Source organism: Symphalangus syndactylus, chromosome 11 (genome assembly GCF_028878055.3).
Source record: "Symphalangus syndactylus isolate Jambi chromosome 11, NHGRI_mSymSyn1-v2.1_pri, whole genome shotgun sequence".
Lineage (NCBI taxonomy): Eukaryota > Metazoa > Chordata > Mammalia > Primates > Hylobatidae > Symphalangus > Symphalangus syndactylus.
The window spans coordinates 40,575,586-40,590,126 of record NC_072433.2 but is presented as its reverse complement, the minus strand read 5'-3'; the positions used below and the strand labels follow the sequence as shown (position 1 = coordinate 40,590,126).

The window sequence follows — 14,541 nt, the reverse complement described above, 5'->3', positions numbered from 1 at the left end:
CATCCCTAAACTTTGGCAACCACTAAGTAGACTGAAATAGGCATTAATTATATCTGTAAAATCCTTTCACTTTTGCCACATATCCTGCGGTATTCCGACATTTTTACAGGTTCAGCCCACAATCAAGGGGAAGAGTTTTACAAGAACATGGTTCATTGAGGGTTTACCTTAGAATTCTGCCTGTCACGATAAAATGATTAGCCTTGGTAGATACTAGAACACCTCATTTTTGAAAGCAGAATATTTGATTTAATCGTAAGATCCCTCAATATAAGTAGGTGACAAAGTAATGAGAAGTGCTTGGGAACAGTGCTTGTTGAACAGTACACTTAGTTCAACAAGTACTTGTTAAATGAATATTAAATGAGTGAACCAATCAGTCTTCTAAATTTTAAAGACAATGATCAGATCCAATCTAGGATTGTACTTTTCTGCAAATTGTAGGGCAATTTTAGAGCTTTCTAAGCCAAAGTAAAGTTTTATGTGAATCATCTCAAGTGAAACTAAGTTTTGTTTTTTCTCGTATATTTGTACCTTCAGTTTTCTTGAGTTTAAGATTTATGAGTTAATGATTAACATACTTCTTCAGAAGAAAATTATAGAATAGTGATTGTCAAAGGTAAGTAGGCAGGAAAGATGCTTCTCTGCTCCCAGAATTTCAGAGAATTTACTAGTCCATGCCATTCCACTCCTTTCACTCCCAACTAAGTGTTGAGATGGGTTACTGTGATGAATGTGTTAATTGTGTGAAAAATAAGGGAGTAGAAGAGTGAAAAGGCTGAGATACAGTGGCAGACTAGTAGAAAGGTTATGGAATTTGGCTAAGACTCCTTCATTTTAAAATGGGAATAACAAGTGCCACTACCACCACTATAGCCATTTCCTAGGAGTTTGGAAGAATTAAATAACATTTAACAGATTAAAGTCATCTGTAAACTATCAAACATTGCACAAATGTTAATTTTCACATCTAATTCTGTGTCCTGTTTTTAATCATAGTAGGATTTGAGTGACATTTTTTACTCAACAATACACGAACAAATTGATGTTTGTGTAGTCTACCTGGTTCTTTATTCAGTGAGGTTGCAGTAGAAAATCAAGTTCCCAGTGCACCTCAGGGTGCTTTATATAACTAGGAAAGTATTTTATATCAGGACTCTATTATGCTGTTATGGAAGATAAGATAACCTTATTGCATATTCTTGATTATTTTAAATATTAACACTTTTTTGTAGTATCTTGAAATCCCAGAATTGAATGGAACTAAGCAGCCTGTCTAGTTCAACTCATTCTGCTGTGTGAATATTCTAGCTTTTTTTTTTTTTGAGATGGAGTCTCGCTGTGTCACCCAGACTGTAGTGCAGTGGTGCGATCTCTGCACCGCAACCTCCGTCAACCTCCTGAGTAGCTAGGATTCTCCTGCCTCAGCTTCTGAGTAGATAGGATTACAGGTGTGCACCACCACACCCAGCTAATTTTTATATTTTTAGTAGATATGGGGTTTCATCATGTTGGCCAGGCTGGTCTTGAACTACTGACCTCAGGTGATCTGCCCACCTCAGCCTCCCAAAGTACTGGGATTACAGACATGAGCCACCATGCGTGGCCTCCCTAGCATTTTTGGTTTGAACTCTTTCTGTGATTAGAATTACAGAAACCCTCTCCCTTCCTACATAGCTGATTATATTTTCTCAAGCATATCGACTCTCCAACCATGGGTTTTTCTATAGTACTCCACCCTGTTTTTCCATTTTTAGAGCTTTCCAAAAGCAATCTGAACAGAGTGTTGGGGAGGGGATGCTAAAGGGAAGGAACATGCTGATGAAGAATATTATTAACTATGATTCCCTCTGCATTTTACTCATTGGTGATAGTTTCGTACTACCAAGTTATAAATTTCTTTCTGAGAGACTACATGTCCATTGTTCTAACATCAAGTAGCACCTGACTCATAATAAGCATTCAATTTTTTTTTTTTTTTTTTGAGATAGAGTCTCGCTCTATCGCCAGGCTAGAGTACGGTGGCGTAGTGGCGCGATCTTGGCTCACTGCAACCTCCGCCTCCCAGGTTCAAGCGATTCCCCTGCCTCAGCCTCCCAAGTAGCTGGGATTACAGGCTCCTGCCACCACATCTGGCTAATTTTTTGTATTTTTAGTAGAGATGGGCCTTCACCACATTAGCCAGGATGGTCTCAATCTCCTGACCTTGTGATCCGCCCTCCTCGGCCTCCCAAAGTGCTGGGATTACAGGCGTGAGCCACCACACCTGGCCTCAATATTTGTTTAAAGAATTGAACTTCTTTCAAGCCTCAAAAAATAATTTCTTTTCCGTGTGATATTTTAAATGGACTGTCATGCAGTTCCTCTTCTTGTGTCCTTTTTCTCTTAAGTCAAACATGCTCATTTTTTTAAAAGGTATGTAGGAATATTGAATCTTGTCACATAGATGTGTTCCTCTGTACAGATGGAATGGGAATGCCTAGGATATTTAAGGAAGCCATTTTCTTAGTTCAGATTTCCTATAGATAAGTCTTTGATAGCATGGAATTATTGCCAATCCTAGTTTTCATTAATTTTATAAGTCTTATAAAAATGTAAAAATCTTTTTAATTGGAATTTGCATTTGAACATAGCAGATTAAGATCTCTTTATTTTGCCACCAAACTTTTTTTCATTAAGAAGCATTACTCAGAGTTAGCCAAACTGCAAAGTTAGCACAGTCCCCAGACTGTCCTCACTTCTGACACCAGCTACAAGTTCTGGGGGTTCCCAAAAGTACCCTCAGTCTCAATAATTTGCCAGCAGGACTAACCAACCCCACTGAAAACTGTTACAGTCATGGTTACACTTTTATTACAAGGAATCTCCAAAATAGGACAGACCAATATAATTATTGTGTTGAATGGCATTAAATGAAATGGAAGCATTCATTGACCTCTTAGAATAGTGCTTTGGGCTGGGTGTGGTGGCCCACACCTGTAATCCTAGCACTTTGGGAGGCTGAGGCGGGCAGATCACGAGGTCAGGAGATTGAGACCATCCTGGCTAACATGGTGAAACCCTGTCTCTACTAAAAATACAAAAAATTAGCTGGGCATGGTGGCAGGCAGACACCTGTAGTCCCAGCTACTTGGGAGGCTGAGGCAGGAGAATGGCGTGAACCCAATAAACGGAGGTTGCAGTGAGTCAAGATCGTGCCACTGCACTCCAGCCTGGGCATCAGAGCGAGACTCCGTCTCGAAAAAAAAAAAAAAAGAATAGTGTTTTGAAAACTTACTGACTGGATTCAGTATATGTGTCTATTTATAAATGTTTTTAAATATATATGTAGTGGGGTGTGTGTGTGTGTGTGTGTGTGTGTGTTTAGTAAGGTATAACCAGTGTTTCTCAAAACACTAATCTACTTCATTTATAAAGAATGTTGGTTACTATCCACTGAATTGATGGCCCATAATGAGATTACAGCTCTTAGTTCATAAACACTGTCTTAGACAATCAGACCATTGAGAATAATGATGATGGGTCATTACTAGAAGAAATAAAATTGTAGGACCTGAACAGATAAGATCTGGAGAGAACTTGAGGTACAGAGTACTCACTTCTACAGATGGGACAGTTTCTAGATGAACAGACTAGAAAGTATAGTTTGTGCAAATGTTATAGGGAAACTTATTGATAAGATATAAACCAGTATATTGGACATTTTGCTTTGTAGATAATTTCTCACACCTGCTCAAGATAATTTTTAATTCATCTTTCCTCTGATCTTTACATGGCTAATTCTTTCTTTTCATTCAAAATTCAGTATTAATGGTACCTCCTCCATGACTTTCCCTGAACCTATTCTAAAATGGTCACCCTATCACCTTTCATCACAGCATCCTATTTTCATTCTCTGTATAACCTTTACCCTTGCCTCATGTTTTTCCTATTTGCTTACCTCCCTTTCTTTTTTTGTTTTTTGAGATGGAGTTTCGCTCTTGTTGCCCAGGCTGGAGTGCAATGGCGCAATCTCGGCTCACCGCAACCTCTGCCTCCCGGGTTCAAGTGATTCTCCTGCCTCAGCCTCCCCAGTAGCTGGGATTACAGTCATGCGCCACCACGCCTGGCTAATTTTGTATTTTTAGTAGAGACGAGATTTCTCTATGTTGGTCAGGCTGGTCCCTTTCTAAAATGTTAGCTACATTAGAAAAGAAACTTTTTCCTCATGGCTGGGCACGGTGGCTCACACCTATAATCCCACTACTTTGGGAGGCCAAGATGGGCGGATCACTTGAGGCCAGGAGTTCGAGACCAGCCTGGCCAACATGGCAAAACCTTGTCTCTACAAAAAATACAAAAATTAGCCGGGTATGGTGGTACCTCAGGAGGCTGAGGCATGAGAATCACTTGAACCCAAGAGGTGGAGCTTGCAGTTAGCTGAGATTGTGCCACTGCACTCCAGCCTGGGTGACAGAGCGAAACTCTGTCTCCAAAAAAAAAAAAAAAAAAAAACAAAAAAAAACAGAAACTTTTTTTCACTATTGTTTTATTCCCAGCACTTAACAGCAATATCTGGTGAACAGTATGTATTCGTATAATATGTCTGAGTGAGTGATCTAGTTCATGATCCTCTTAAGCCAAAGGAGAATGCATTTCTCATGGAGAGACTAGAGTACAGCATAATTACTACCTCCTTTGTTCTATAGACTATATTTCTGTTTGTACAGTCTTAAGATTGCATTTGCTTTTTTGGGCCAGCTATTACACTATACACTCATTTTGTTTATAAGTCACGTACCGTTTATTTTATACAGTCATGTGCTGCATAACAATGTTTTGGTTAACAATGGAAGCAGATACAATGGTGGTTTCATAATATTTTTACTATACCTTTTCTGTGTTTAGATACACAAATACCATTGAATTCTAATTGCCTAAAGTATTAGCTACACTAACATGCTATAGAAGTTTGTAGCCTAGGAACAATAGGCTATACCATACAGCCTAGGTGTATAGTAGGCTATGCTATCTAGGTTTGTGTAAGTATATTCTATGATGTTCATATAATGATGAAATTGCCTAATGACAGATTGCTCAGAATGTATCCCCATCATTAAGCAATGCATGGCTGTACTTACTTAAGTAGTTGTTTTGTGTGTACACACATGCATACTCATATATAGGTTCAGCTTCATAAGATTTTTAAATTTTATTTATTTTTTTAGAGATAGAGTCTTGCTCTGTCACCAAGGCTAGAGTGCAGTGACGCAGTCATAGCTCACTGCAGCCTCAAATTCTTGGGCTCAAGGGATCCTTCGGCCTCAGCTACCCAAGTAGCCAGGACTACAGGTGCCCACCACCACACCCAGTTTTTTTCTTTTTGTAGAGATGTGGTCTTGGTATGTTGCTCAGGCTGGTCTCAAACTCCTGGCCTCAAGCAATCCTCCTGCCTTGGCCTCCCAAAGTGCTGGGATTACAGGCATGAGGCACCACGCTTGACCATGAGATTTTTTTTTAAATTAACATTTGTAAGTATGATCATTCAATTAAGAAGGGAGTGTCTAATTAAGAACTAATGATAGGGTACCTGAAGAGATATTAAGCTGAAATAAAAAGTCAGTAGGAATGTAGGAGATAGCACCAGTTCACAAATTTAAACTGGAAATATTCAATTAGAGAGGTTTAGTGCAAGCTGAAGAAGAACCTGTTGAATTAATTTTGGAAGGGCTCAGTTAACATGCTTAGGATTTCTCTTCCTTTTTTTTCTTCTTTTTTTTGGGGGGGTCTGGAGGTTGGAGGAGGCATGGTCTTTCTGTCGCCCAGGCTAGATTGCAGTGGCACGAGCAAGTCCACTGCAGCCTTGACCTCCTGGGCTCAAGCAATCCTCCCACCTCAGCCTCCTGAGTAGCTGGGATTACAAGTGTGAGCCACCATACTCAGATGATTTTTAAATTTTTTTGTAGAGACGGGATCTCGCTCTGTTGCCCAGGCTGGTCTCGAACTCCTGGGTTCAAGCAGTCCTCAGCCTCCCAAAGTGCTGGGATAACAGATGAGAGCTACTGTGCCTGGCCCCATAGATGGATTTTTATTGAAACCACTTAACAACTCTATATCTTAAAATCTGATCCTGTTACTTCTCTCTATATAGTCATTTATTGATTCCCTGATTCATTCAGCATATATTAATATATGTTCATATAGACAAACATGTATATATATTTTGAAAATAGAAAATTTCATCTTTTACTTAAAGTCATGTTTTAAATTATTTTTAGATTTTTAAAGTTTTTTTTTTACAGATTTAGATGTACAAGTACAGTTGAGATACATAGATATTTGAATGGTGGTGAAGTTTGGGCATTTAGTGTACTCATCACCTATGTAGTATACATTGTACCCAGCTGGTAGTATTTCATCCCTGACTCTGCTCCCACCCTTCCACCTTTTAGAGTCTCCAGTGTCTGTTGTTTCACCCTGTATGTCTATGTATACCCATTGTTTAGCTCCCACTTGTAAGTGAGAACATGTAGTTTCCATTTGCTTCTTAACCTACTGTAGTGTGGCTGCCATCTCAGCCACTTCCATCTTGACCATTAAACTATTCTTACCATAAAACTGGAATATCTTACAGTACCAGAAAATAAGGAAGTGCTTGAAATACGGTGGGGTTATGAACACAGGAACCAACTTGAAGGAGCTGTAAATGGCCAAAGTTAGGACAGTTTGAACAAGTAAGTAATCATAGTGTCAGATTATAAACCATAGAAAGAAAGTAATATCGGCTGGGCACAGTGGCTCACACCTGTAATCCTAGCACTTTGGGAGGCCGAGGTGGGTGGATCACCTGAGGTCAGGAGTTCGAGACCAGCCTGGCCAACATGGCAAAACCCTGTCTCTACTAAAAATACAAAAACATGAGGCCGGGCATGGTGGCTCATGCCTGTAATCCCAGCACTTTGGGAGGCTGAGGTGAGCTGATCATGAGGTCAGGAGTTCGAGACCAGCCTGACTAACATAGTGAAACCCCATCTCTACTAAAAATACAAAAATTAGCTGGGCATGGTGGCAGGCAGGCACCTGTAGTCCCAGCTACTCGGGAGACTGAGACAGGAGAATTGCTTGAACCCAGGAGGCAGAGGTTGCAGTGAGCCAAGATCACACCACTGCACTCCATTCTGGGCAACGGAGCAATACTCTGTCCCCCCAAAAAAAAAAAAAAAAAAAAAAAAAACCACAAAAATTAGCCAGGCATGGTGGTGGATACCTGTAATCCCCACTACTTGGGAGGCTGAGGCATGAGAATTGCTTGAACCCAGGGAGTGGAGGTTGTAGTGAGCCAAGATTTATGAGTCTATATTAGTACAAATGAATGAATAAATTAAAAGGAAGAAGAGACAGCTCTTGTTTAGAGTAGAATTCCAATTGAAAATGTGGAAGGAATTATGGAAATAGAAACTTTCCATTAGGCAAATACCACAGTAATGATTGTTATGGGCAAGAATCAATGAATGCTAGAATTATTGGACAAATGTATATGGGAAATGGGATATTTGCCTAGTCTCAAAATATCTTCCCATAAAATATGTATTAATTATAAAAAAAGACATTTACATGGAGACTAAATTGGCAGACACTACTTTAACCAAGTAACCAGGGGTAACATCACCAATAATAAGACACTGACATCATATACTGTCTGATATGATGTACTGAGAAGAGCACAGTATCACATCACAGCAATAACAATAACCATACCTAATATCTCTCAGTATTTGTATGCCTGACACCATGCTAAAGCACTCTACAAGCATTATCTATTAGGTTTCACAAGAGCCCTATTAGATGAATACTGTTATTATCTACATTTTACAGTTGAGGAAGCTGAGGCCCAGGTAAATGATGGAACTGGAACCAGAACCCAGGGCTGGCTGGCTCAAAAACCCATTCCCTTAATCACCATGTTATGCTGAGAATAGCTTTAAGTATTGGGGATAATTTATGGACTGATGAATTCAGCATATTTAATGTTTTCAGCAAGTAGTGAACTTGGTGAGGTTTGTGATTTGATGTTTTAAAAATATACTTTTGACTTATTTGGAAGCAACAAGTTTGCTTGGAAAAGTACTGCAAACTAATGTAAAATAGATTAAATACTATTTGTTTTTAGATCATGTATGACCTTTTTCTAAACCAACAATATTTTATCAATTATTCTGGCATTTTTATCAAAACCACTTACTACCCCTATGTCTTAAAGTGTGATCCTGTTCTCTCTATATAATCATTTATTAATTCCCAAATTCCTTCAGCATAAAGTCTAGATATTTTAACATAACCTATAACACTGTTGATAATCTAGTCTGTCATATTTTAGTCCTTGTTGCTTATCATTCTCCCACAGGCATCTCCTTTCCTTGTCATGCCAAACTACTTGTTATTCCAGAATATAAATTTTTAAATTTCTTTATTATATAACATTTCAAGTGACACAGAAGTAGAGTATCCATCTCCCAGCTACCAACAGCCGTCAATTTATATGGCCAGTGTTGCATCTGTACTACCCTCTAATGAACATCACCACCCCTTCTATGGATATTTTTGAAGTACATCTTAGTCTTATCATTCATCTAAAAATACATTGATTTATACATCTAAAAGACAAAAATTTGGGGGGGTCGGTTTGAGGTTTGTTTTTTTTTTTTTTTTGAGACAGGGTTTTGCTCTGTCACCCAACCCAACTTGAGTACAGGGGCTAATCATAGCTCACTGCGACCTCAAGCTCCTGGGCTCAAGTAATCCTCCCACCTCAGCCTCCCAAGCAACTAGGACTGCAGATGTGCACCATCACACTTAGCTAAGTTTAAATTTTTTTTTAAGAGATTGTGTCTTGCTATGTTGCCCAGGCTGGCCTTGGACTCCTGGCCTCAAGCGATCCTCCTGCCTTAGCCTCCCAAAGTTCTGGGATTACAGGCATGAGCCACCATGCCTGCATTAGGTATTTGTCTTTAAAACACAACTGCAAAACCAGTTTCACACCTAAAAAGATAACCATAATTCTTATATAATCAAATATCTGGTCAGGGTTTCTATTTCTCCAGTTGCTAAGTAAATTTATTTTTACAGTTGGCTGGTTCAGGCCAATATCTAAACTTAGAAAACATATAAACCAAATGCAGTGCTCCACATGTTGTATTTTGTTGAGGTCTTTTAAGTTTCTCTCTTTTTTTTTTTTCTATTTTGTCATTCCAATTAGTCTTAAGTCTCATTTACTCTGTGGTTCCCCTTTTTTGTTTTGTTTCTTACAATTTCTTTGTTGAAGAAATAAGAGTCCTTTGTCCTATGGAGTTTCCTACACTCTGCATTTTACTGATTACATCCCTATTTTGCTGATTACATCTGGATTTTGTTGATTGCATTTAACAAGTTCCTTTTTTTCCCTGTGCTTCCTGTAAGCTAGATGTACATTTGTATTTAAAAAAGAAAACTTGTATGAACACCCACTGTTCATACATGCTTAAAATACTGTTCATACATGCTTAAAATAAAGCCAACCCTTAAAAAGTATTACTGTATCAATGCAAATTAAGATTATGACACTTAAAAAAAAAGAAATGTCATGGTTATCTAAAAGTGTAAACCTGGGTACTACTGCGAGTCACAAGACGAAAATAAACCTTTTAATTTGTGAGCATGGTAGTTCCCAGATGTGAAGAAAATGAAGTGAAATAATTGTTCCACTTCCATGAAAAACTCTGAAAACAAATCTAAGGGTAAAATTCAGAAAAAGATTGACATTATAATTTGCTCTTGGATCAGTTTTTTCTCTTTTCTCTTTAAACATGTCTTTATTGATAGTTTGAAGAAAAATGTTGTATGTATTAAATAAAAATCAAAAGAAGCCACCATACTAATATTTGACACATATTACTAAAATTAACTACAAATCTATTGTTCTTAGGTTGATTTAATATGAATATTTAAGTAAATAATTATTATGCTTCTATTTTAAAAATAAAGAGACTAAAAACCAGTACACCAGCTTACAATAAACAATTTTAGAGAAGTAAAATGCCTTATTAAATTATCTTTATAATACCAAATTACTTTAAGATACTTTCCTTTTGACTGCAGAGGTTTTAGTTCTTTCCTTTCTTGGCTTCGATGGCACCACTGTCTCCTGATACTTACCTTACCATTCTTGCATTTTCTTGTTGTTTTCCTTCAATAGCTCCTCTTCATCTGCTAGCTCCTGAAACTTGTTTTTGGGTTTCACCATTGGTTCTCTTCTGTTATTCTACATTGTCTCTCTAGGCAGATAAACTCATTCTTGCTCAAGGCTTGGTATCTTCTGTTTTATGTCCTCTTCCATTGAAACTTCCATCCACCTAGTCCTCCAAGCCTAAAGCCTAAGAGTCTTCCTCTCTCTTGAGAAAGGTTGGGAGAATTTTAGCTACAATGCAGTTATATCTCTGTTGTTGAAAATTTATTGTTCTCTGTTTTATTTTTACTAAGGAATTATATCTGGGACCTTGTATTTCTTCGTATTTAAAAAATATGTCAAGGAGGGCCAGGTGCGGTGGCTCACGCTTGTAATCCCAGCACTACGGGAGGCCAAGATGGGCGGATCACAAGGTCAGGAGATCGAGACCATCCTGGCTAACACAGTGAAACCCCTTCTCTACTAAAAATACAAAAAAATTAGCCAGGCTTGGTGGCGGGCGCCTGTAGTCCCAGCTACTCGTGAGCCTGAGGCAGGAGAATGGCGTGAACCTGGGAGGCGGAGCTTTCAGTGAGCTGAGATCACACCACTGCACTCCAGCCTGGGCAACAGAGCAAGACTCCATCTCTCTCTCTATATATATATATGTGTGTGTGTGTGTGTGTGTGTGTGTGTGTGTGTGTGTGTATGTATATATTTATGTCAGGTAGAACATTTCTTTATCTAGATACGTGTGTATAACCTTCACCACCCCAGCCTGCCAGGAGAGGAACCTGTTCTCTGAATGTACAGTGGTCATGTGATCATTTTCCCCTTCTCTTTTTGAAAATTTATAATTTCTACTTATATCCACACACTAGTGATTCAGTAATTTTATTAATACAACTAAAATATTGGAAATGGAGAAATTCCCCAATATGGCTGTTGGGTACATGTGAAATTATTTCACCACAGGAGAAAGGACCTAAGTCCCCACTCAGATTTTAAAACCTCTAATTTCTTGCCCAAATCTCTTTGCTCCTTTTCCTCATGAAGGAAAAGGCGAGTGACAGGTAGTGTGAAAAATACTAATTGTATTAGAGCCATGAAGAGCATGCATAAGGGTCTGACACCATCCTCTTCTACTCTGTTTGTTTTTTTGTTTTTGTTTTGTTGTTGTTTTTTTAGTAGTTGTCTGGACCCTTTAAATGTATATCATGACTTGCTATTAGGTCATGACCTGTCTTTGACAAACACTTATACTATAAATATTTGAGTTTCCCCAGTACTGAAATATGATATCTAGGGTCTTCCATATATTCCTTCCAGGTGCTATCAAAATAACATATCACATATGATATTATCTCTTGTACTATAGGTTTTCTTTTTTAATGAATATTTGGATATGATATTAATATATGTGCCTTTTATTTTTTTTTGCTTATATGTTTGTTTGTTTATTTGTTTTGAGACAGAGTCTCGCTCTGTTGCCCAGGCTAGAGTACAGTGGCGTGATCTCAGCTGACTGCAACCTTCACCTCCTGGGTTCAAGCGATTCTCCTGCCTCAGCCCCCTGAGTAACTGGGATTACAGACGTGCGCCACCATGCCCAGCTAGTTTTTGTATTTTTAGTAGAGACGGGGTTTCACCATGTTGGCCAAGCTGATCTAGAACTCCTGACCTCAAGTGATCCATCCACCTTGGCCTCCCCAAGTGCTGGGATTACAGGCATGAGCCACCACACCTGGCCTATTATTTTAATCATACAAGCTCATGGGGAGCAAGGCCTGTGACTTTATTTTAAATTTTTAAATACTTTGTGTTTTGAAACTATCACACTTACAGAAAAATTGGAAGCATAGTACAAAGAAATTATTTTACTCCATTTGAATAGGGTGCAGACCTAGTCATCCATCATCCCCAAAGACTTTGGTATATGTTTTCTACAGATCAGAACATTTCCTACATAACCACAGTATAACAAGTAGAAAGTTAATAAAGCAGGAGCTGTGGGGACTCAGAAGAGGAAAAAAACCCAAAATACAATGAAGTAGATTTGACAGAATTTGATGACTGCTTAGATGGGGGAGGGGGGGAAGGGCAGAAAAACCATAACATTGTACGTTTGTGTGTGTGAATTGGGAAATGGCCAACATTAAAAATGTTCAGTTACTTAACACCTCAGTTGATATTCTGTGGGAATATAGTTTTAAAATGCTGTATTCTAGTAGCAGAGGAAATATTTGATCATAGATTTTTTAAGATTTATTAAACAGTTGAGATTCTGAGTCAGGTAATAGAATCTATTGAAAAACTTTATAAGAGAAGTGAGTTGTTTTGGAAATCCTCCTAGGTTCTGTGAATAGTGTCAGTGAATTATAAGGGTAATGGAAGAAAACAGCAGGAGGATCTGCATCTTACATTCCAGCCCTGACTTCTCTGATGATCCAGTCCCAAATTTCAAATTGCTAGAGCTCTCCATTTCAAACTCAGTATGAAAAGAATTAAACTTATTACACACACATATACATTCTTTCTCAACTAGGTTTCCTATTTCTTTTACTTTTTTTTTTTTTTTATTAAGACAGAGTTTCACTGTTGTTGCCCAGGCTGGAGTGCAATGGTATGATCTCTGCTCACCACAACTTCCGCCTCCCAGGTTCAAGCAATTCTCCTGCCTCAGCCTCCTGAGTAGCTGGGATTACAGGCATGCACCACCAGGCCCAGCTAATTTTGTATTTTTAGTAGAGACAATTTTTCTCCATGTTGGTCAGGCTGGTCTCGAACTCCTGACCTCAGGTGATCCGCCCACCTCGGCCTCCCAAAGTGCTGGGATTACAGGCATGAGCCACCACACCCGGCCTTCTTTTACCTTTTCTTGGTCGAGAAACCAAATGCTGGCTCTTCCTGCTCCTCAGCCATGCCTCACCTATGTCTAGTTGATTTCTACACTTTTGAAAGGGCACTGGGAAAAAAAAAAATTCATGCTAGTCTTATTATTTGGTATCTCTGCAATTTTGAGAATGTTACTACTTTCCTTTGTCCTCAAATTAATCTCTGTAAATTATGATAGTTGAACCAAACATGATTAAAATACAGTGGTTAAGAGTGTGGTCTCCCTAACGAGACCCCCTTGTCTTTTAATCCCTGCTCCACTATTCAGTAGCTGTGTGATCCTGGGCAAGTCATTTCTCTATCCCCCAGTATCCTCATATATAAAATGGGAATAACAGTAGTACCTATCTCACAGAGTTGTTTTGAAGATTGAGTCAATATATAGGAAATATTAGGAATAGTGCCTGGTACGTAGTAAACACTACATTTTAGCTCTTATTATCATAATGATTTTTGTAATTGTTTGCTCTCTCAGTTCCATTCTGTCACTTTGTAATGCTACTATCAGAGTATTTCTCTCATTAGCCAGCCCCTTGTCTCCATTATCACTGTTATTACCCTATTATTAATCATGATTAAATTAGTTATTAAATGTAAAATAGAATAATCCCTGGCACTTAGTAAGTAGTCTCTCTAAGTGTTATCTCATTATTGTTATTATTTTCACATTGATGACATCTCAAGTCAGATCCTTTCCTTGTCCTTACTTGTCCTCTGCCTTTAATCTCTCATGCCGTCCAGATGGGTCTTTCTAGAGCCCTGTTTAGATAGTGTTGTTTCTGTTTTTGGTACCTAAAAGGGGCAGAGGGCGGAACCCAACGTTTTATAGTGATATCAGATAACTAACCAGGACCAACTGAAAAAATGGCGTTGATGAAAGAGGTAAATTTGAATTTTAAAGCAGTGAAATTTTGTTTTAGTGATTTAAGGGCATTGCTTGCTAAAATAGAATCAATTTTTATAGAAAGAAAAGTTGTACTGATGTTCAAATTCAAGTCAACTTGCTACTGAACTAAACCTACAGTTTTACCTGAAAAACTCATCAGTTCAATTAAAATAGAAGGTTAGGAAGAAATGTCAGAAAGGTTTTGAGTTTTTTATGTTACGAAAAAAATGTATTCATCCATGTTAAGACGATGAAACAGTTTTAACATTGTTAGTAATCTTTATAAACAGTTCTCATTTGTTCATTTCAAAATTTTAAGCTTCTTTTTATAATTCAAATGAAAATAGCTTCATTTCTGTATTTTCAAAATAGCACTGTTAGCTTTTTGTTAGAAAAATTATAAGAAACCTTATCTAATTTCTTAAACTTATTTTGGGTTCATTTGCATGACCTCTTTAACCCTTTGCTAATCTTCAGCTATTTCATATTTTAAATATTTTAGAGTATCTTGGAGAAAAGTATTTTTCTCCAACAAAAATTGCTTTGGATTTTGTTGTTTTTAAATATTGATAGCCACATA

The 14,541-nt window shown here is 38.0% G+C and overlaps 1 protein-coding gene across 17 annotated transcripts in view; it reads left to right on the top strand.

Moving 5' to 3' along the window:
* Positions 1–14,541, top strand: part of CHD9 (chromodomain helicase DNA binding protein 9) — a 278,999-nt gene that overhangs the window by 142,109 nt on the left and 122,349 nt on the right. The window lies entirely within an intron of this gene.